This window comes from Elephantulus edwardii, unplaced genomic scaffold (genome assembly GCF_000299155.1).
Source record: "Elephantulus edwardii isolate Elephantulus edwardi_28Jun2011 unplaced genomic scaffold, EleEdw1.0 scaffold00104, whole genome shotgun sequence".
NCBI classification, from domain to species: Eukaryota; Metazoa; Chordata; class Mammalia; order Macroscelidea; family Macroscelididae; genus Elephantulus; species Elephantulus edwardii.
Window position 1 is genome coordinate 7,805,696 of NW_006399854.1, and position 23,452 is coordinate 7,829,147.

A 23,452-nucleotide genomic window follows, 5' to 3' on the forward strand; every position below is an offset into this window, starting at 1 on the left:
ATAAAATTTAATTTAAAAAAAAAAAGATACTTTGAACTTTATTCTTTTAACAAATTTTAAACAGTGGAGACAAACTGACAATATATTTAAAAAAAAATTACTTATGAGGGAGGGAGCTTTGATGGCCTTGTGGCAGGAAGCTGCACTGCAATCCCAGCGGTACGCAGTTCAAATTCACCAGACACTGCTGGAGAATGAAGGGCAATCTCCTCCTTTATGAGTCAGATCCGATTTGATGGTATACACACAAAAAAACAATAAAACTTTTTTTAAAATTACTTATTATTCAGAGGTACCAATTAAATGACAAACTTAAATAAATGCTGGAATCTTTGAAGCTGATCTCAAAGAGTTGGGTTTCATTTTCTTGGATTTCAAGTAAGTCCAAAATGCTTCTTCATCCTCAATCTTGGGAGCCAAATACTATTTTAAGTGTTCCATATCAGCAATTTTATTCCCTAAGGGTGAATTCTCTAAAGTGAGACATCTGCAGACATACTGGGTGTTACTGTGGCAAACAGTGAAGTAGCTTTTGTAAAGAAGTTTAGGTATTTAAGTGCAAAAATTATTGAATTCGCTCTTCATATCTATGGTACCAGCTTCCTCTTCTATGAAGATATTGTTTGTGACAATACAACATTTCCATTTTCAAATTCTCCACTTGCAGAAATTTTCACTCCACCTTTTGCACAGGAAATGACAACAGCATCTCCAATATGACTGAGATATCTCATACATGCAAATATACCAGAAGGCATCTATTCCTCACAGCTATACTCCTGTTCTAGAATTCCATGTTGTTCAAGATCTAAATTTATTAACTTCATTTCATAGTCTGAAACTTTTTCTTGGTTTGGTGTTTCAAATAACAGCGTCAAAGTGTCCACAAGATCATCAACCCTTACTGTAATGATGTTTTCACTGCCCACATGTGTTAGTATTTGGGACATGCTGCTAAGGTTTAAACACATGACCAGGCCATGGTCCAAGCAGTAGTTATTAAAGCCCTTGAAGTGCAGGGCGAGCTGCCCAAGGAACCACTGGACAAGTCCATGCTCTGCAGGTTCACACTACGGTCCTTGAGCACCTCTAGCACTTTCTTCAGGATTGAGCCCTGGACTGGGTGCACCTCAAAAATGAAGTCACAATGTGTCTGCTGATGTATAAGAAGGTCCAGCCAGTTAAGGCCATTCAAGAGTCAGAGCAAGAACCCAAAGACTGAGACCTAGACAACCACAACAGCCACTGGGCTGTAATTATTAAATGCTGCAGCCTCTGGGAGCACTCCAGTCTTTAGGATTATTTTGATTGTCTGTTTGTTTGTATGTCATTATTCTGCATGTAAAACCCTACAGTCATTAAAGAGACCAATATAGTTTTGGAAAGGTCAATAATGCCTACCTTCGTTAAATGCAAACAGAAAACTATTATATGAATGTTTCTAAACAAACAAATAAGAAGTGTCTTGGTAGCACAAACCATTATCATGCTCAGCTGCTAATCTAAAGGTTGGAGGGTCAAGTACACTCAAGAGGCTCCTAGGAAGAAAAGCTTGGCCATTAAGTTCTGAAAAAAACTGAAAACTCAATGAAGCACAACTGGACTCTGACACAAAAGGTCTCCATGAGTTAGAACTAACTCAGTAACTGGTTAAGCAAATACATAACATGAAGTGACTCACACAACCAAAGCTCTTGACATGGTCTTAAGAGAAGAAAGTGTATCTGAACCTTTTTAACATTTCTCTCATACATGATAATAACTAAATAAGATCATTTTCAATGACATAAGATTTTTATGAATTCAGTATGTTCTTTTAAAGATGTTTGGGCTGTATTAAGCACACTTGTACACCTGAAAAGCATTAGTACATGTACATTTCAAAGTCTAGTATTTATTTAGTCTGCAGCTTAGGTGGATCCTTCGAGCAACTTCACATACCTCTCCACTTTCTGTGGCCCACAACTGGGAACTACTGGCAGAGATTATGAAATACGAAACTATCCAGTTACAAAATGGTCCTTTAATGTAAATATTGAGATCTTAAGTGAAAATTTATTGTATTAGGTACCAGTTATGTTTTCTCCTATAAAACTTCATTGCCAAAGTTAAAATCAGAATTAGCCACAAAAGTGATTCTATATACAAACATTAGCTATATAATCTTTAAGAAATACAGCTACTCTTAAAACTGGGTAGGGCACACTGCAGCACAGGGTATGATAGTTTCCACTGCTCCCCCCAAAGATGGAACATTTATTTTAGGCATGAGCTCCACTGCCTGGCCAGCACATCTGTAACTAAAACCTTACTAAGATTTGGAAGGTATCACAGGTCAGAGGTTTTTAATGGTTGAAATATGACAAACACAAAAATCACAAAATCGCAACCTGACTGTGAAGTTAAAAGGAAGATAGAGAGATAGGAGAGATTTATGTTGGTGGTGTTATCTACCATGGAGTCAGAACCAACTCATAGCTAACCCATCAGCAGGTTTTCAGAGACAGTTAATTGAACAGAAGGAGACTACCCAACTTCCTCCTGTGGAGCAGCTGGTGGCATTGAACCATGTGCCTTAGGGACTGCAGTGCAGCTTCTTGTCACTAGGCCACCAGAGATATAGATATATAAATATTATGGATAGAGAGAGTGAGAGAATAGATAGATATATAGATAGATAGATACATACATACATACATACATACATACATACATACATACATACTATGGAGAGAGAGATAAATAGATAGAGATGGATGGATGGATAGATGGCTTGGCTAGCTGGATGGATAAGGCAGAGAGACACACATTTTTACTCTACCAATCGCTCTCTGGGAGAAAGATGGGCAATCTCCTCCTGTGTGATTTACTGTCTCCAGAAATCCTGCTGAAGGATCAGCTATGAATCTGTCTCGAATCAATGGAATATGACAAACAATATGTAAAAATCAATCAATCGTGCTCGCTTCGGCAGCACATATACTAAAATTGGAACGATACAGAGAAGATTAGCATGGCCCCTGCGCAAGGATGACACGCAAATTCGTGAAGCGTTCCATATTTTCGACCCTGAAATGAACCAGTCTGTAACAAAGGCTAACTCCTAACTCCTTTCACCTACAAATTTCGTCTTTGGATACAAAGCTGAGTGGATAGTCCTTACCGAGGGACTGTTTAAAAAAAAGAGGCAGGGAGAAGAAAAGAAAAGAAAAAAAAAATCAATCAATCAATCAGCATATAAATAATAGCGATTTCTGGTTCTAAATATTTCCCTAACTAATGTAGAGAGTTTATAACTGTGGATGTTGTTACATGCCATCATCTAGTTGGAACTGACTCATAGCTGTCCCTCCAGCAGGATTTCAGAGGCAATAAGGCAATAAATCTTCATAGGAAGAGAATGCCCATCCTCCTGCACAGCAGCTGATGGTTTCAAACCACATGCCTTTGGGATTGCAGCACAGATGATTGTACATTTGATGTTACGGAAAGTAAACCAAAGAATTTTCGCTTTGGATAAACCCCAAAAGGTTATGTTCTCTAATTCCGCTATCACATTTTATAGGTTAGGAGAAAACCACAATCCCAAAAATTCAGTGACTTGCCTTTGTCCATTCTGCTAACTAGTAACAAGTGAGAGTCCTGAAATGCCTGGTTACTAGCCAAATGTTGCGTATCCTACCTGAAACTTAAAAATCCTTCTCACATGTCCTATGTGGATTTGATCTTAATTTTTTATTAAGAACTATTTTTTAATGAGGTGTTTTATGTGTGTCTGTCTGTCTGTTTGTTTGTTTGTTTTACTTTAACTGTTATGGAGACTAGGTAAATAGAACTTCGGCTGTCTTACTGTCTATTATGGCTATTGTGACAGTATGTTTTAGGCACTATGAATTTTTCCTACAAGAATTTATCTCCTCTATGACCTGAGAAGTCTAAGAGAAAATGTGTTTTAAAAAATTATTTCCAAACAACTTTGCTGGAAGCAGTCTCAATTTTTTAAAATCTAATTCAATATCCTTTTTCATTCAAATAAAATACACAAAGTTACCCAATAAAAATCCTTGGGAGAGGATGGGCAGTCTCCTCCCATGAGATTAACTGCCTCTGCTAAACCACCAGAGGGTCAGCTATTGGCCGGTTCCAATTCGATGATACACAATAAACAACTACTCAATAAAAATGTGTAAATTCAATAACAAATACTGCAGGTTTTCTGTTTTGTTTTGAACTTCACCATCTAAGTTTTTCTAACAGGAAGGAAAACTAGGATTTGGGACACAATACTAAAACAGAAGGGTTCAGGGCAGAATTCCTGTCTTCTGCCAAAGTAACACAAGTATAGCCATTCCTTGTTGGCAGAAGCTTATTGTCAAGACACTGACAGGATCCAGTAAAGCTTCAAGAGGAAGGAAGACCTGGGAAAATGGGCCTGGCAATCTTCAAAAAAACCAGTCAATGAAGGAAGACTCCAACAATCACAAGCATACAATCCACAAACCAACACAGGGATGGTGCAGGACGAGGAAGTATTTGCCCACTGTGGGTGGGATCACCACAAGTCATGGGCCAACTTGATAGCAGCTAAAACTACTAAAGCTGATTGTATACATGTATATTCTTATTACAAGATTAACCAAAGCTCTGGTGGCCCAGTGGTAAAAAATTGTGCTGTCAACCCAAAGGCATGCAGTTCAAATCCCCCAGCTTCCCCACAGGAGAAAGCTGGGCAATCAACTCCCGTTTGATTTACTGCCTCAGAAAACCTGCTAGAGGGTCAATTCTGAGTTTGTCCCAGCTCCACGGTTTATGATAACAACATTAGGTTATCCAGGGAGCTCTGATGACCTAGTGGGTAAAGAAATGTGCTACAAACCCAAAGGCAGGCAGCTCGAATCCACCAACTGCTCTGACAAAGAAAGATGGGCAATCTCCTCTAGTTCAATTTACAGCCTCTGAAATCCTACTGGAGGGTCAGCTATGATTTTGGTTCTGATCTGACAGAAATGAATCTGAGTTTGGTAAGGTTACCTGGTAGCAACACAGAAATGACAGATAAAAATAAAAAACTACAAGAAAAACTCATCATTTCAAAATGGACAGCTCTCAGTATAACAAAAATAGGTAAAATTTACAGAGCGTATATTGGAAGCAGGAGTGGCATCCACTTCCTAAATAAACCTAACTCCAAAAACTCTATGACCTTTGATAAATGCCAATAGTTGTACAGGGGCATCAGGCCTTTTGTTCATAGGGTAGTTATGAGTTGTGCCTGACTCGAGGGCAATCATCATCATCTACTAAGAACCAGTTGCTGGTTTAGATGTTCATTCATCACATGGTAACCGAACTCTTATACCCTTATGCATCTGAGAATGTTAGTAGAGAATTACTGGAGAGAAAAATGGAGCTTTGTCAATTGGTATGGTGGAGGGACCCACCAGGCCATCAGAGCTCCCTAGTTAACCTCTTGTTGTTGTTGTTGTTGTTGTTGTTGTTGCTGTGTACCGCAGAATCAGGACCAACTCAGAGTTGACCCTCCCGATGGTTTTCAGAGGAAGTAAATCACACAGGGATTGACTGCCCCATCTTTCTCCTGCAGGGAAGCTGGTAGCTTTGAACTATATGGCGGAAGGATAACACAGGAGAGGAAGGCCAAAGATGAGGACTGACCTATTGGTCTGGTGGAGTAACAACTCAGGAGAAGAAGACCCCTGATGAGATGGGTTGACACGGTAACTGGGGCAATAAAATTAGGTGTGCCAGATTCAGTGAGACTGGCTCAGGATAAGGCAGGGTTCAAAGCTACTGTACATATGGTCACTATGAGTCATAGGTGACTCAATGGTACATAAGTGGTATGGTGTTTCTTTTTTAGGTGACAAAGATGTTCTAAAATTAGTCTATAGTAGTAACTGTTGCACAATTCTGTGACTGTACCAAAATCAATGAACTCTATATTTTAAATGGGTAAAGTTTATCATAATTTTTTTACTGCAATAAAACAAATCCCTTTCCACCAGCCCCACACCAAAAAAACCACTCAGTGGAGAGAGAGACACACTTTTAATATAGAACTATAATACAGATATAGATTAATCAGGAAAAACTGGAGATGATAGTCCTCTAAGCTAATACCAAGGGAAAATAATGAATCTAACAATTTCCTTCAATTCCTTTTAAAACTAAAATTTCAAAAGAAAAATGTTTGCAAAAAGTAGAACCACTAAGGAAGCTCTGGTGGCCTAGTGGCAAGAAGCTGCACTGCAATCCCAAAAGTACATGGTTTGAATCCACCAGATGCTCTGCTGGAGACAGGAGGAGCAATCTCCTCCTGTACCAGTCAGATCTGATTTGACAGTACACATACACAAAATAATAATAAAATTAAATCTGAAAAAAAAAAAAGTAGAACCACTAACACAAAGCAGCATGAAAGTAGACTGCACAGGACTCAGAGTGCCATGCCTCCCAATACCTGTGGCTTCATTTATCTCTACCTCTAACTCTGCTTCTCTCAATAATCAGGGCGATAACACTCACCTTGCCTTCCTCCTTCACCGGCCATGAAAACTAAATGAAAAAACTATGTAACAAGAATACTTCCAAACTACTAAATACCATTGATAGAAAGGATAAATGTTAAATGTTAAAATCATTAGCATTATAGAAATAGAGGGCACTTGGAAGCTTATAACAACAATAATAATGATGATGGCTAATTTTTAGTGAGCATTTAGTATGTGCCAAAGTCTTCTAGGCAGCATTTATCTATGAAATCACTTAATTCTCACAAGTAGCCTCTGAGGAAGACAGTACTACCATCAACTTCACTGTAGAGAAAAGGATACTGAGGGATTTACCTAGGAGCAAGAATAAATGACTAAGCTATCTTATAAACTCTGGCCCCGAGTCTACATCCTTAAATTAATCCACTCCAAATACTGCCTCCAAAAATAGCAGTTGTTGCTATGTGTGTTCGAGTCAAAACCAAGTTATAGCTGATCCTTCAGCAGTATTTCAGAGGCTATAAATTGTAAGTGACGAGAGTGCTCACCTTTCTCTCTTAGAGCAGCTGGTGGATTAGAACACTATGCCTCTGGGTTGGCAGAGCAACACTTACCCACTAACCCACCTAAACAGAGACTGTTGTTGTACATTGCTCTGGAGACAGAATGGACTCCAAGCTAACCCTCCAGGGTTAGATTTATAAGCTATAAATCTCATACGAGGAGACTGCCCATCTTTCCCCATGACAGAGGCTGGTAGATTTTAACCACACATCTACAGGTTGGAAATATAATATCCAACTCATGAGGTCACTAGAGCTCCCCAAAGAGAGACTAGTTAACATAGTTTGAAAACTATTCATTAACTAGAGCTGGGTTCTGAATATCTATTCAAAGGGTCGCTGTGAGCCACAGTTGACTTGACAGCACATAACAGTAGTCCACAGGGAGATGAAATGCTAATAAAAAATCACATCACTCTGCCACTCAATGCCACATAGGGGCTGCTCAAGAGAATGATGGGCAATCTTCTCCTGTGCAATTTACAGCCTCAGAAACTCAAAAGAGAGTCAGTTCTGAGTCAATTCCAGTTCAATAGCATTGAAAGGCTTTGTTTTTAGGTTTTAAAAAATTGATTTCTATTAACTCCAGTCATTATACTTGTTCACCCCCAAACATCCAAAGAGCATCTATCTCATACTTGATCCTATACAAACAAGGTAAACAAAGTACAATCCTGGCACTTAAGGAGCTTACCCTGTACTGGGAAAACAAGGCAAATAAAGCCCAAACAGAGGGGACACTTCCAAGAAGCCAGAAATGTGGAAGCAGCCTGGAGGTGATATCTGAGCTGAAGCTGTAAGATCAATAAGAACTTACTCTGCAGGAAAGTATGAGAGACAAAGCTTCATCATCTTTGCCAAGGAGCACTCTGGCTCCTCTTTGTCCAAGACATATCTGTTTGTTCTTTTGGTACTCCATGACATATTCAGTACTCTTCTCCAGCACTACAAGTTAAAGGCATCAATTCTTCTTTTGTCATCCTTGGGCACTGGCCAGATATGTTGCTAAGCAAGGTTATTTTTTAAAAAGGGACATCATGTTTGGAAAGTGGAAGGTCAGCAAAGGAAAGATAGATCTGAGATGAATTGACAGTGAATACAGCAAAGAGCTAAAGCATGTAATAGAAAATGAGGATGGAATAGAATAGGGTAGAGTTCAGGTCTTTTGGTCACAGGCACTTTTGAGTTGTACCTGACTTGATGACACTTAACAACAGCAACATGCAGAAACAAAAAAGCGGAGAGCCAGGATGCCAAAAGAGATGATCAAAAGAAAAAGGACCAGGGACAGTAGATCTATACTCAGGGCACAGAGGAAAAAGAATTTACAGAACACAAGGAAGAGCACTTTCTTCACTCAAATAGGAGGGAAGACTTTTTTTGAATGCAGGAGACAGGAGAGACAGTTCAGGTAAATTCACACCTGCTGGCCACAACAAACAAAGTTTGTTCCTGTGCAAATAGGAAATATGTCATAAAGTTGGGGAACCTGAGGAGAAAGTGACTAATTTTTTTGATCATCAAAATAATCTTTTCTGTTTGGGCTCATTCCCACTTAAAGAGAACCCAAGACTCAAAAGTCTGATGAGACTTGAGACAAGGATTATAAAACTTCATCTCACACACTTTGGGCATGTTGTCAGGGAGTACCAGTCCTTGGGCAAAGACATCATGCTTAGAAACAACAGAACGTCATCAACAGAGAGGCAGACACTCAAGGAAATGGACTGACACAACGACTTCAACAATGGGTTTTCGTGTGGCAAAGACAGTGAGAAGGCTCAGGACCACAGGACAAGGTTTCAATCTGTTGTTCAGAGGGTCACTACGAGCCACAGTCAACTCAAAGGCACCTAACAAGAAGTGGGATATTTGTGAAGAGTACTAAAAACACATCAGACTGTCAGAAGAATAAACAAATCTGTGTTGGAAAAAGTGCTGCCAGAGTGCTCTTTAGAAACAAAGATGGCAAGGCTTCTTCTCACATATATTGTGCATGTTTTCAAGAGGGGCCATGCTTGGTAAGGTGAAGGGTCAGAAAAAAATCCTACAGTGGAAATCTAAGATTATTTGAGCTTTCAAGACCTTCATAATCTTACTGAGAGAAATAAAGTATATTTAACATTAGAAGATGGAGAGTCAGTGCATAATATCTTACAGCATACAACCAAGGGGCAATACAGCCCATAAATCAAGAACTGTAAACTGAATACTGTTAAGGCTAAGAAGGGACAATATATGTGTAAAGACAGTTCAATGAAAATAAGAGAACACAAATGTAAATATAGAGGCAGTCTTGGAGGTGACTCGCTGTCTCCCAGATCTGCATAATAAAGCGCTTATGGATATTGCAAAAAAAAAGTAAATATAAACAACTTGATCGTTGGCCAAAAAAGAAAATAAGCAGGAATTGGTGAGACCTGTAAACTGCAGAATAACAAACAGTGATTCCACTCCAACCACATTATTGGAGAATACTAGCTGAATCTGTTAGAAACTTGAATTTAAATAAAAAAAAATCAAAAGCTCCTGATGTTTTCAATGTTAGCAAATCATCCTTAAAACTTAAATACCATAAATGCAGAGGAATTCAGAGGAAGGTGAGCTAGATTACAGAGAGAAAGCTTCTCATGAAGCTTTTACTTGGGCTGAGTTCGTAAGAAAAGGGGTTCTATTTCCAACTTGGAAAAACAAACTAAGCAAAGGCACTAAGACCACAAAAGAAGAAGGGTTGTGGGGAAATGAGCTGAGAACAAGCGTGCTGGTCTGTGCAGAGTGATAAGAAAAGGACATTGTGAGGTTCCAGTTCATTGTCCAGTTTATGGCTAAGGAAATCTGAACCATCTGGCCTGCATATCCCTGGCAGGAGATCGCATAAATCAGAACTTCTGATGAAGGCAGAGGAGACCCAACAATGTGAACCAATCTCTCAAGCGATTCTTCTGTACACTTAAGTTCGAAAATCATTTTTTCAGAACAAGGAAGTAACACAGCAAAAGGAAAACAAAACAAAAACCACCTAAAATGCATTGTCTTCATACTGGTTCCAACTCACAGCTGACCCACAAGCCGGCTTCTAAGGCTGTAAATCACATTAGAGGAAACTGTCCATCTCACTCCAGGAAATCAGATGCTGGATTCAAAGTGCTAGAGAAGTACACACTTTGGGTTAGCACCACAGCTTTCCAGTCTCCTCAAATTAAAGCGCTGTTGTTATTATGCGCCATTTAGTAGGAACCTACTCAAAGCTGATGCTCCAGTGGGTTTTCAAAGCCTGTAAATTGTACAAAAGATTACCCATCTTTTTGCAGCAGAGCTACTAGTGGATTTGAATGCCTGTCTTTGGATTGGCAGCACAACTCCTTACCACTAGGCCACCAGAACTCCCTAGAATAGGATTGAGAGCAAAAAACACCACATTTAAAGCATGCTTTAAACACTGTAAGGAAAAGAGTAGCTTTAAAAGATAATCTCTTTCGGAATTGAAATGTCTTACCACTAGGCCATCTTAGCTCCCTAAAATACTCTCTCTTAATCATTCCTACTACAATCCTTCCCAAAGGTACCATAATGTACTAGGCATTCTAATGTGTTCAACGCCTAGAAGTCTTGTAGGTAAAATGAAACTCTGAAAACTATGTGAAGTCCCTGAAAAACCTTACATAAAAGTTCAAGTGGCAGAATGCAAAGGAAACCATCTGGGAAAAATACCCAATCCAACTCAAACCAACGGGGGGGGGGGAAATTTTTGCTTTACTAAGAAATGCAGAGCCACAGTTTTAAAAGCAAAGCAAAACAAGAAAGAAAAACTCTTTGAAGTTCTGATTAAGCATTCAGTACTCTAATCACACGCCAATGTCCTCGGAGTCCAAAATTTGAATACGTAAGTTCATTATTCAGAAATAAAATCTGTTTCAAGGGCTAGGGAGTAAGAATCACATGCCAATGTCCTCTGAGTCCAAAATCTGAATACATAAATTCATTATTCAGAAACAAAATCATTCAAAGGGCTAAGGAGACAGAGAAATTCTAAGTCACCAAGCTTGTTTCCAAAGGAATAAACCAAACTCCAGATATGGATTCTCCCATCCACGCTACCTGAGCACTTGTGAGACCTGTGTACACTGGAAAGACAATAAATATAAGAGCTGTTTCTCCAAACGGCCCTCACATTTTCTTGGCGAGCAGACACTGTTGGCAATCAAACCAGCCTCACCCAAGAAGCCAATCAAGTAGTTCCTGAGAACTATTTACTCAGCAGCTTAGTTGACTGAGGGAATGAAATAGAGAATTAAAATCTAAATGAGAAGAGAAAACCAACACCCATAAAAGCAATAACCACCTGTAGAATGCAGAAGTCCTATCCATCTATCTTATGCACTTGATCCCCAGCAATAATATGTTCAATAAACCCTGTAAAATAAATGCTCTTTTAGTCATCTCTGTCACTGTAGCACCTAAGAAGCATGTTTACTAAACATGGACACATGAAAACACCCTGGAGGAATTAGATTCAGAACATGAAGATCTGTGAGGACCTAGGTATCAGGAAATATTTGTCAAAAAAAAAAAAAAAAGGAAATATATGAACCATGACATTTTAGCACAGTTACAAATCGTAGGATGCTCTCAAAGTCTGTTAAGTCCAAAGGAAGTTCCCAAAGCACTCAAAAGCAGCTCTAACATATCTAATGTAAAGAAGATAATTTAACGTAGTAGTAATCACATTGGTTCTGACTCAAAAACACATACATCAAGAAAACAAAGATTCTCACCACTGGGCCAACTGGAAGCTTCATAACAGACAGTGAAGAAACTGAAATCAATAACAGCTTCAGCTTGTATGGCTCTATAGTCAACACTCTTGGTACCCACAACCAGGAAATCAAGACAAACTGCACTGGGAAAATCTGCTGTCAAGGACCTCTCCAAACTACTGAAGAGCAATGATGTCAGTCTAGAGACTAGGGTGCCCTAATCCAAGCCATGGTCTGCATAATGATTTGCTATGCATCATAGAGCAAGACAATAACTAAAGATGACACAAGAAGAATTGATGCTATGTGCTGCTGGAGAAGAGTACTGAATAGATCAATGACTCCTAAGAAAACAAACAGGTCCATCTTGGAGAAGGTGAAACCAGATTGCTCTTTGAAGGCAAGGATTTTGAAGCTCCATGTGACATACTTTGAGCATATCCCAAAGAGGGACCAGTACTTGGAGAGAGACATCATGCTTGGAAGGGTGGAGGGAGAGCACAAGAGAAGACAACCCTGGATGAGACAGATTGACTCAGTGACTGAGGTCCTGGGGGATAAGAATGTCAGAGATGATGAAATTGGTTAAGGATAGAGCATGATTCAGAGCTGTGTACATATTGTTGCTATGAGTCGGATTCAACTCGATGGCACCTAACAATAAGAGCAACACTATATTAAGAAATCTTAGGATGCTCTTAAAGCCTAACCGTGTCCCAAGGAGTTCCCACAGAAGCCAAAAGCAGCTTTAGCACATTTTAAGGTAAAGACAATAATTTAACATTGGAGTAACTTCTCTAGTAACTACACTGGCTCCAACTCAAAGACACATGACTACACTATATTCAAAAGACCCATATAAACAGCAGCTATCTCAACTCTCATTGCCATCAAGTAGGAAGAGACTTAGAGGTGACCCAACATTGGGTTTCCACAAATCGCAAATGAGGCTGCCTATCTTACTCTCTCAGAGTTGCTAATGCATTAAGACAGTGAGAGAGGCACGGCCTTTGGGTTAAGCATGACAATTCCTTACAGGCTACACCATCAGCGTTCCCTCAACAGTGGTTATACAGTATGTTGTTGTTGTTGTGTACCATCGCATTATAACCAACCCATAGCTAACACTGCATCAGGTTTTCAGAGGCAGTTAATTGCACATGAGGAGACTGCCCATCCTTCTCCCACAGGGCGGCCAGTGGCCTTGAACCACATGCCCTTGGGATTGCAGCACAGCTTCTTGCCACTAGTCCAAGAGCGCTGGTGTGCACTGAACTCTTGCTTCACTATGCTCTCTTAACGTTTCCCCATACTCAAAATATGAGGAAAGTGAGGTTGTGTTCTTAGAGTCAGCCTCTCTCCAAACAGGACCTCAGAGCATTAGTACTGCAAGCAGGAAAGTATCTTATTCTAAGGTTTTAACACTTCACCATCTTTCTGCAAAGTCTCCACAACCTAAAAAGTTCATGAAAACTGAGAGCCAAAAATCTAGACCTGATTCAGTCTTTCCTTTGTTTCTATTTTAGAGTTCAACAAAGAAATTCATTCGTTCACACAGCCAGTCTGTACTGATCAATTTATACCGTCCTGCTATGCAATGCCAGAAATTCGGCTGTGAACACAAAGGGCATAGGGTCTGCCTCCCAGGGAATTGCTGAGTGGATGAGATATTCTGCAAATAAATTTAAAACAGCATAGGAATTAATATAATAAAGATATAAAAAATTATGCACTCCTGGGGTCCACTCTGAGTCAAATTGTGTTGCTCAAAGACATTCCTGGGGAAAAAAGAAGGTACATGCAGAATCTTGAAGTTAAGGGTAGGATGAGTCTGGGCATGTTTGGAGTGGACTACAGAAAGGTTGTGCTGCAGAAAGAGGCTGGGCTAGCTTGTGGGAGAGCTTTAAATGGCAAACTAAAGTGCTGAGTCCATCCTTTATGGGCAACAGGAAACTTTGTGGAAATTGTCAACACAGAAATTATTTAATCAGTATTGTTTTTTTTGTTCTGTTTTAAGGAAAAGCTCTCTGGTGTAGAAGACAGACTGGTAAAAATCCAAATTCAATGCCATCAAACCTATTTTGACTCATGGGTCTACTGGGTTTTCAAGGCTGTAAATTTTTATGAGGCAACACCCCATCTTTCTCTTGCAGAACAAGAGTGGAAACTAACATTTCTGTTAGGAGTATGACATGTATCAAGCTATGCAAAAAGATAGCAACTCACCTACTTTTATGAAATTCATCAGTGGTAAAAGTAAAGCCCAGATATTCTGGCTCCTACCACAAGGGGATTAAGAAGGTTAAGTACAAATGACAAAACAAAGATATCAATAAACCAGACAACATCATCATCATTACTCCTCAATAATTTGGAGAGGTCTCTAACTGCAGATTTTCCCAGTACAATGCATCTCCTTATTTCCTAACTGCTGATACCAAGGATGTTAACTGTGGATCCAAGCGAGATGAAGCTGTTCACAGTTTCAATCTCCTCTCCATCTATTATGACACTGCCCATCAGTCCAGTAGTAAGAATCTTTGTTTTCTTGACACTGAAATGCAATCCATTCTGAATGCTTCATTCCTTGATCTTCTGCAACAAGTGCTTCAAGTCCTCCTCACTTTCAGCAAGCAGGGTTGTGTATCAAATTCAGGGCATAGTCTTTCCAATGACTTGCTATGCATCCGAGAGCAATGAAAAAGGATGAAAGAAAAAGAATTGACACTTCTGAGCTGTGGTGTTAAGAGAAAAGCCCTAAATATCTCACGGACAGCCAAGAGAACAGACAGATATGTTTTGGAGAGGATGCAGCCAGAGTGCTCTTTAGAGGCAAGAATGATGACATACTTTACTTTGGGCATGCTGCTAGAAGGGGTTATCCCTTAGAGAAGGACATGATGCTGGAAAGGGTGGAGGGTCAGCGAAGAACAGGAAGACTCTCAACCAGGTGGTTTGACACGGTGACTGCTGCAATGGGCTCCTACCTGTCAGGAAGTGTGAGGATGGCGCAGGAAAGAACAGGGTTCAGATCTTTTGTTCATAGAATCACTATGAGTCATACTTTACTTGATGGCACCTAACAGACAACATCGAACTAAAGCATGAGTGCTTCAAAGGACATACTACTAAGAAAGTAAAAAAGAAAGAAAGGCAGAAAATATTTGCAAATCATGTATCTGGTAAGAGTCTGTATCAAGTGTACATAAAGACTCCTAGAAGTCAGTAATAAAATTACAACTCAATTAAAAGATGTCCAAAAGATCTGACTCGATACCTCTCTGAAAAGACAAATAGGAAATAAGCACATGAAAAGACTTAACATCATTAGACATGAGGAAATGCAAATCACATTTACTAAGATAACTGAATGAGAAAGGCAGCCCATAAGTACTGAAGGAGGTTATGGAGAATTTGGATCTATCATATTGCTAGAGAGCTCTGGTGGCCGAGTGGTAAGGAGCAGCGCTGCCAACCCAAAGGCACACCATTCAAATACACCAAGTGCATGTGGGAGAAATACACATAATCTTCTCCCGTGCAATTTACAACCTCTGACAATATGCTGGAGAGTCAACTCTGAGTTGGTTTTGACTTAACAGTACATGTAACAACACATGTATTGCTAGTGGAAATGTCAATAGTACAGCTACTTTGCAAAAAAGTATCAGAGCTCCTCAAAACGTTAATAGCTTCCATAGAACCCAGCAATTCTAATCTCAGGCTTATATCCAAGATAAATCAAAATGTAAATCCACGCTAAAACCGATAAGAATGTTCACAGCACCATCACAGAAAACCAAATCACCATTAAACTGTGATGTCACATAGGGTCCCTATAAGTCAGAATTTACTAGATGGCATTTAACAACAAATAAGCTGTAGCGGTAGCCACTTCCTAAACAACTTACCCCTGGAAACTCTATGAACTTTGATAATGTTGATAGTTGCAGAGGTGCTTCAGGCCTTTTGTTCATAGGCTCCTTGTGAGTCATGCTAGACTTGAAGGCAGTCAACAACAACATCCATAAAATGGAATATAAGGTCTGACACATGCAACCTGGGTAATCTTTTGAAAATTTTACACTAAATGAATGAAGCCAGTCACAATTGGAATCACAGAGAATATGGTTCTATTTCTCTGAGTTTGCGGTAGTGTACCATCAAGTCGGAGCTGACCTACAGCTGACCTTCCAGCAGGTTTTTTCAGAGGAAGTTAATCACACAGGAGGAGACTGCCCATCTTTCTCCAGTGGAACAGCATCTAAAAAACTGGATGCAGACTGGAGGTGGCCGAAAGCTGGTGTAGGGCGCCCTGGTGACACAGTGGTTGAGCTCTCCACTGCTAATGGAAAAGCTGGTTCTAGCACACTATCCACTCTGCAGGAAATGATGTGGCAGTCTGCTTCCATGGCAGAGATCCTGCTGTTGTTATTTGGCATTAAGTTGGAACTGACCCACAGCTGACCCTCAAGCAGATTTTCAGAGGCTGTAAATCACATGGGAGGTGATTGCCGGGCCATCTTTCTCTTGTGGAGCATCTGGTAGGCTCCAAATACATATCTTTGGGTTAGCAGAACAAATCCCTACCCACTAGGCCGCAAGCAGTCCCTGCCTAGGTATATTAATAAACACATTCACTCCTGCTCAAAGCCACCAGTCCTGCAACTTGGGATGGAACAGTCAGAGTAAGTGATTAAACACTGAGGAATTGTCTGTGGGCTTTCAAAAAAACCTCCCAAGATGCCTTAAAGAAAGGAGTGGGGGCTTAGTAGGGCTGAAAGAACAATACGAGGAAAACCATCTGCCTGCCGGCTGTTAGCAAAAAAACCCGTTCTAAATGCCCTTCTTTCCTGGCAGTCCAACTACCTCAACTGCTAATTACCTTAAACCTAGATTTTTTTTTTGTTAAATTTTTATTATTATTTTTGTGTGCGTGTACCCCGGCAAAGCATCTGGTGAATTTGAACAGGGCGCCTCTGGGATTGTAGTTGCAGCTCCTTACCACTAGGCCACCAGAGCTCCCCACCTTAAACCAAGATTAACCTAGGGAGTAGTAAGGAGAGTAAGCCCTAAGATACAGAGGATAAATATGGAGCAGTTCAAAACCACAAAAATTTTTAGTGTAATAAATATATTATGGAGTGCAAGAATCTCCGAATTTCTGAATTAGAAAAAATAAAAACAAGACTTCAAACTGTAGCACTCTGGCTTGGAAATTCTCTTGTGCACAGATAAATCTGAAAAGCATCACCCCAGGGATCTGTGGTAAACCAACAGCAAGAACTCTACTTATGGGAACATCACTCCCCTTTGTAGACACCTAGCTTGAGTGGCTGCTAATTGCCTTTGGTATCAAATATAATCATAAAATCCCAGCATACAAGCCCTCCCAGTACTCCTTCTCATACACGCCCTCTTTCATACTACACCACGGCTCATCTTACCCCCTTAGCTCTCTGCCTCCATTAGCAGGTACTGGCTTCTCCCTTCACACAAAGCAATTTACTCTCTCTCTAAAGCCACTGTGCACACAATGAAACACCCTGCCCAATTCTGGCCAAACTGTCTCCACTAAGTTACCAACTCCCATCCTCATGAACACTATTATTCATGAACTCTTTATTCTGTCCCTCACATAAATGATATGTACGTGTTCAGTACTTTCATAGGAACCAAAATTTCATGTAAAATTGTGCACCTCAGGTGCTCACTTAAACATTACTGGTATCATTTTTCTGGTTTCTTTAGAAAATATGCCTTCTCTGTGTATTAGCTATTATTTTTGGAGTATTCCCAAATCTTACATACTTCATTCACTTAATCTATATGACAAACCTCAGAAAAAGGCCCTGTCAGCACCTCCTTTTTTACCACCAAAGGAACTGAGGCTATTGGTTAGCCACTGTCTTGAGTCAGCCTTCAGTCATTGGTCCACGCACAATGTTGTCCAGTCCTGGCACATCCTCACATTTGTTTGTGGACGGGATTACCTATGATCCACAGGGATTCTGCTGGCTGGTTTTGAGAAGGAGATCACTAGTCTTTCTTTATCATGTATCTTAATCTGGAAGTTCAGCTGAAAACTAATTGTTCAGCATCATAGGAACATCTGACTTTCACAGGCAGACAAGTGGTGGCCTGCACACAAGATGCATTCATCAGGAACGGAACCCACTCTCGTGGCTGGAAGGTGAGAATGTTAACAATGAATAACCACTACACTCCATATCTGAGATTTCTTACTGCTGCTGTTGTTAACCGGTACCATCAAGTCAACTTCAACTCACAGCCACCCCACTCAACAGCCTAGAACTTTAGAAGGCTTCCTAAGCTTCCTAAACTTATGGGAGCATATCACCAAGCCTTTCTCCAACATAGCTGCTAGATAGGTACAAACCACTGCTCTTTTGGTTAGTGGTAAAGTGTTTAACCACTGTGCCATCAAGACTAAAAATCCCTTAAATAGGAAATGGCAAACATATAAGGGAACACAAAATTTGTGTTTTTACCACTGTCTCTTTCCTGTTAAGAGTCCAGAATTTGGAGTCAAGAACAATGCCACAATCCTTGCCATCCCTCATCACCACCATCTTTTCACTAAATTATGTAAACCATTGCTTGCTTCACTTCCCAGCTTTCAAATTCATCCAGATTTGGTACAATAAAGCATAATATATACCCATGCACTTGCTGGGATGGGGGGAAAAATCCCCAAGGAGAAAAACAGACCATGAGACAGAAAGAAGTCCCAACAGTAATGCCTCCTATCTCTGCAATTCTAATTTCGAACATTTCAGACTGAAGAATGTGATTCTAACCAAATCCAAATTTCTGCACTGCATATTTTCAGGTCATTACAAATTAGGAGAGCCAAACCTAAAAGTCAACAATAAATTTTTCAAATCAAGACTTTCAAGAGATGAATGATTCCTAAGGTTCTCCAAAGGAGTCCTAATAGCACAGTGGTTAAAGAACTTGACTGATAACAGAAATATCAGTAGTTCGAACCCACCAACCACTCCAAAGGGAACTATGTGGTAGTCTGCTCCCATCAAGATTGACAGCATTGAAACCTTATGGGGAAGTTGTACTTTGTCCAACAGGGTTACTATGAAGTACAACTAAGTCAAAGGGTTTGGTTGTGTTTTTTTAGGTTCTCTAGTGTGATCTTCAAATTCTAAGTAATTTTTCCCACACTTCACTGCTTAAAATCTTTGAGATATTTTATAGGAGCCCATGGTAGTGTCATACATACCAAGCTGCTAACAAAAAAACTGATGGCTCAAATCTACCAGTCACTCCTGGGTGTCTTCCTACAAAGGAAGTGTCTTAGTGTCTTTAGTGTCTTCATACAAAGATGTGAAGCCTTGGAAACCTGATGGTGGGTCACTATGAGTCAAAACTGGCTCCAGGACAGTATTTTTTGGTTTGTTTTATTATGAGTTAGAAATATTTCTATTTGCTTACATGGCTCACTATGTCCTAGTCAAAATTTATTCTATAACATGCACTATAATTATAAAATCTTATCATTGGTTTTATTTTTAAATATCCTGTGATTCAGATATTTCACTAAGTTAGACTGCCCTTCCTCCTACTCACTCTCATCCTATTTCATTATTTCAAATTAGAGGTTTGACAATGTCACAACACTCATGTTCAACTACCAGAATTTCAATTAAAACCTCAGCTATAAGAAAGCCAATGAAGAGATAAATTATACTTGAAGGACAACAGTACTACACCTAAGCTCAGGGGAGGCCTGCCCCAGTTGTCCTTGAGTAATCAGGTACATTAGGTCTAAGTAAAAGATATTTGAGGGCTTGAAATGTGAAGTCCCATCTAACAAGAATTTTCCTCTTCTGTCTATGCACCTGAAAGATGGGCAATAAGCATGACTGAGAAAAAATTGATGCATCTGAATTAAGGTGCTAGAAAAGACGAATGACTATCCCATGTGCCATCAAAAGAATAAACAAATCCCTCTTGCAGGAAGTGCAACCAGAGTACCCCTGCAAGCCTGGTGAACATATTTTGGGCATGTTGTCAAGAGAGACCAGTCTTTGGGAAAAGACATCATGCTGGGAAAAGATGGATGGTCAGAGAAACAGAGGAAGATATTTAACAAGATGAATGACACAGTGAGTCCAGTGCAGGATAAGACAAGGTTTAGGGCAACTGTGCACAGGGTTACTATGAGTTGAAGTTGACTCAATGGCACCTCCACCACCAACATCTCCATACCACCTTCCTCAAAAACCATACATAGGTATTTTATTCATTTACATAAGCCCTAAGCAGATATAATGATTATATTTCTAAATCCACTAAGATAGGTCTTCATAAATAAAAAAGTACTAAAAATTACCAAATTTAAAGTACTTTTTTAAAAGAGGTTACAGAATTAATTCTTTGTTAAATATCATTTTCTAATTTCAGTCAAGTATCAGGCAAGGAGAGTGGAGAGGCTGCCTCACCACATCGTAAGACCCACCACAAAGATCAACTAATGACAAGCATTTACATGAAGTCATTTTGCTAGTCTTTCTCCATCTCTTTATTTTTGGAAAAATGACCCATCTTGCTCTCTGAGACATATTTTTCTCCAATAAAACTGTCTTTGCTTTCACCTTAAAACAAAAAAAAAAAAAAACAAACCCACAACAGTCTTTCTACTGAAGTTTAGGGGGTATATACTCTGGGCCAGGTACAGTTCTAGGCATCAGGGATAAATAGCAAACAACACACTCAAAGTCACTGCTGTTATAAAGCTTACATTCTAGGGTAGACAGAGAATAAAGAAATGCTAGTGCTAGCCAGAGATAGGTAGGAAAGTATTGTTTTATGTAACACTATCGGTAAAGTCCTCTCTGAGAAGCTGATAAATAAGAAGAAACCAAAAAGAAGTAAAAAAGTGAGCCAGGTTGAAAACCTGCAGAGAAACCACAATTGCTAAGCTCTGAGGATGGAACAAGCTGTATTAGAGGGAAATGTGGCTGGGGTAGGATAAGTGAGGAAGACAGTGACAGAAGATAAAGACAGACAAGGGCCTAGATCATGTAAAGTCATACAGGAAACTTCCATTTTGTTCTGAATGAGACATGAAGCCAATGGAAGGTTTTAAGCAGAGCAGTGATCTGACTTCTAATTTTGAAAATTTGCTCAGCCTGCTGTATGGAACATAGAGGGCAAGATAAAAGGCAGAAGCCGTTAGGACATGAAAGATGCCAGTAGTGAGAACTAGGATGGTAGCAGAGGAGGTTCATGAGAAACTGTTGGGATTCTGGACACAGTTCAAAAGTAAAGACAATATTCTTTACAGCAAAACTTTGAATCCTCAGAGTATCTGTGCCAGATTATAAAAAATGACTACAAATTCTTCCCTTCTCTGTGGTGTAGTTTTATAACTCCTCCCACAAAGAGATGGCGCTTTTTTAGAATTTCAACTGCTCTAGCCCATAAGGAGGGAGCTCTGGTGGACTAGTGCATAAGGAGTTGCAGTGCCAACCCAAAGGTAAGTGGTTTGACTCCATCAGCAGCTCAAGAGAAAGATGGGCAATCTCCTCTCATGCCATTTGCAGCCTCTGAAAACCTGCTGGTGGGTCAGCTACAGTGTGAGTTCATTGTGATGACACACACCAACAAGAGCCCATAGTGCTGCTAAAGCAAAGGTGGTACCTCTCTGGTATTTCAAATCCACCAGGAGCTCCTTGGAGGAAACACGGGCAATCTTCTCCTGTGTGATTAACAACTTCCTGAAAACCCACAAGAAGAGTCAGCTCTGAGTAGATTCTCACAGGATGGCAATGAGTTGACTTGAATAACTTGACAACAGAATAGCAAACAGATTTAAAAAAAAACATTTAAGCATGTGGGCATATCTTCCTTCTATTGTTGTTCTGCAGAAACCCCACTGGCAAGACTCACTAAGCCCTGGCACCCTGGTGCCCCAGAGTACCAAGAGTCAGTCAATTACCAGATTTCTGAGTGAGCCCTTCAACTACCAGTTACCTGAGAGTGCTTGAGTGAGCCCAGCAGAGACATCCCACTATGGAGACCTATCATTGTAGAGAACCACTACAGAGGAAGCCTGGCCAAAACTGCCAAACCACAGACCAGGGAAGTAAATAAAAGACTCAACCCTCCAAGTGTTAGAGTAACGGGCAAGAAAAGCTGATTTAATATCTACTTATCTCCTGAAACTGAATTCAGACTGTCAAGCTCTCTTAGTTTCTCTAAAGGCATTAGAGAAAAACAAAATTCTAATTCTAAAGGAAACATGCAGAAGGGACATTATCATACAGATTAAGGTATAGTATGACAGACAACAGAATCCTTTTTGCAATAAAATCACCAAGTAAGAATTTCTATAAACAGTGAGAATTAAAAAAAGTCACACCAATGTTATTATCATTTTTTTAATGACTCACATATTTTCTATAACTTAGTACCTTCCCCCTGAAATAATAATGATATTAAAGAGAAATAATAATGCTTTCTCAAGGTTATCAAGATGGGCAATTATAGTAAAGATCACATGCTGTTATATCTTTTGTGATTTCATCTGATTACCATTCTTATTTGATTACCACAAGTGACTGGTCGGAATACAGAAGGACAAATACACAAATGACAAATAATGCTTTCTTATTCTCATTGCCATCCTGTCAAAACCTACCTATAGTTGATCCTCATTAGGTTTCTGAGGCCATAACGCCCATCTTTCTTGCAATGGAGACACTAGTAGGTTTGGGTCACATCACAAAGGTATAGTTTTTGGTTTAGCAGCACAACACCCTAAGGACTATACCACCAAAGTCCATTAAATAATACTCAGAGAATCATATATTTATATTGTATTGAATATTCTTACAGCTATTTTCTCGCATTACAATTGATTAAATACGCCATCAAGTAACCGCCACCAATGTTTTACTTTAGTCTGTAAACCAGACAGATCTAAGACACATGACTATCTAGATTTTAATGTACGCTCAGTTCCCAAAGCTAGCCACTATTAACAGTTACTTTCTAGATCATTTCACATTTAGAAGTTGACACCATAATTTTGAACTTAAAAAAAAAGCATAATTCCACCTACTCCAGGATATTTCTTACACTTTTGTTCTGCCACAGACCTAAATTCATAGATTCTCCAGATCTTAAAATATTATATACTGAATTTACAGGTACATACTAATTTTATATTAGTATTGAAAAGGTCTGATTTCTGAAAAAGCTCATCCACTTATCTATTGTCACCAAAAATAACCAAGTAACAAGTAAGGATCCTACAACACTTTTTAAAAGGAGACCTGCATTTAATGGGGAGAGGGAGTGAGAGTACCTTTTTTTGGAACTGAAACAGAAACTGTTTAGATGATTAAATGAACACACTCAACAGAGCGTATGGGCCTAGTTTAGATCTGACTTGTGGAAAATAAGTCTCGGGGGGAAAAAAAGAAAATTCCTGAAGACAGATCATGGTTATGTCAATTTCTAAAGATACATTCACCAAAGAAAGTTCTCCTGAGGTATATTCAAAATATGTATTACTTTCTAGACCAGAGGACAAGGATACATTGTGGCTTATTAAATTACATACACAAAGCAAAGTGAA

The 23,452-nt window shown here is 39.5% G+C and overlaps 1 protein-coding gene and 1 pseudogene across 3 annotated transcripts in view; both read right to left on the reverse strand.

Annotated features, from left to right (window-relative positions):
• PPP2R5E (protein phosphatase 2, regulatory subunit B', epsilon isoform) overlaps positions 1 to 23,452 on the reverse strand; it is a 222,240-nt gene that overhangs the window by 172,837 nt on the left and 25,951 nt on the right. The gene's annotated exons all lie outside the window — the stretch shown is intronic.
• On the reverse strand, positions 313 to 6,568 carry LOC102859848 (annotated as a pseudogene).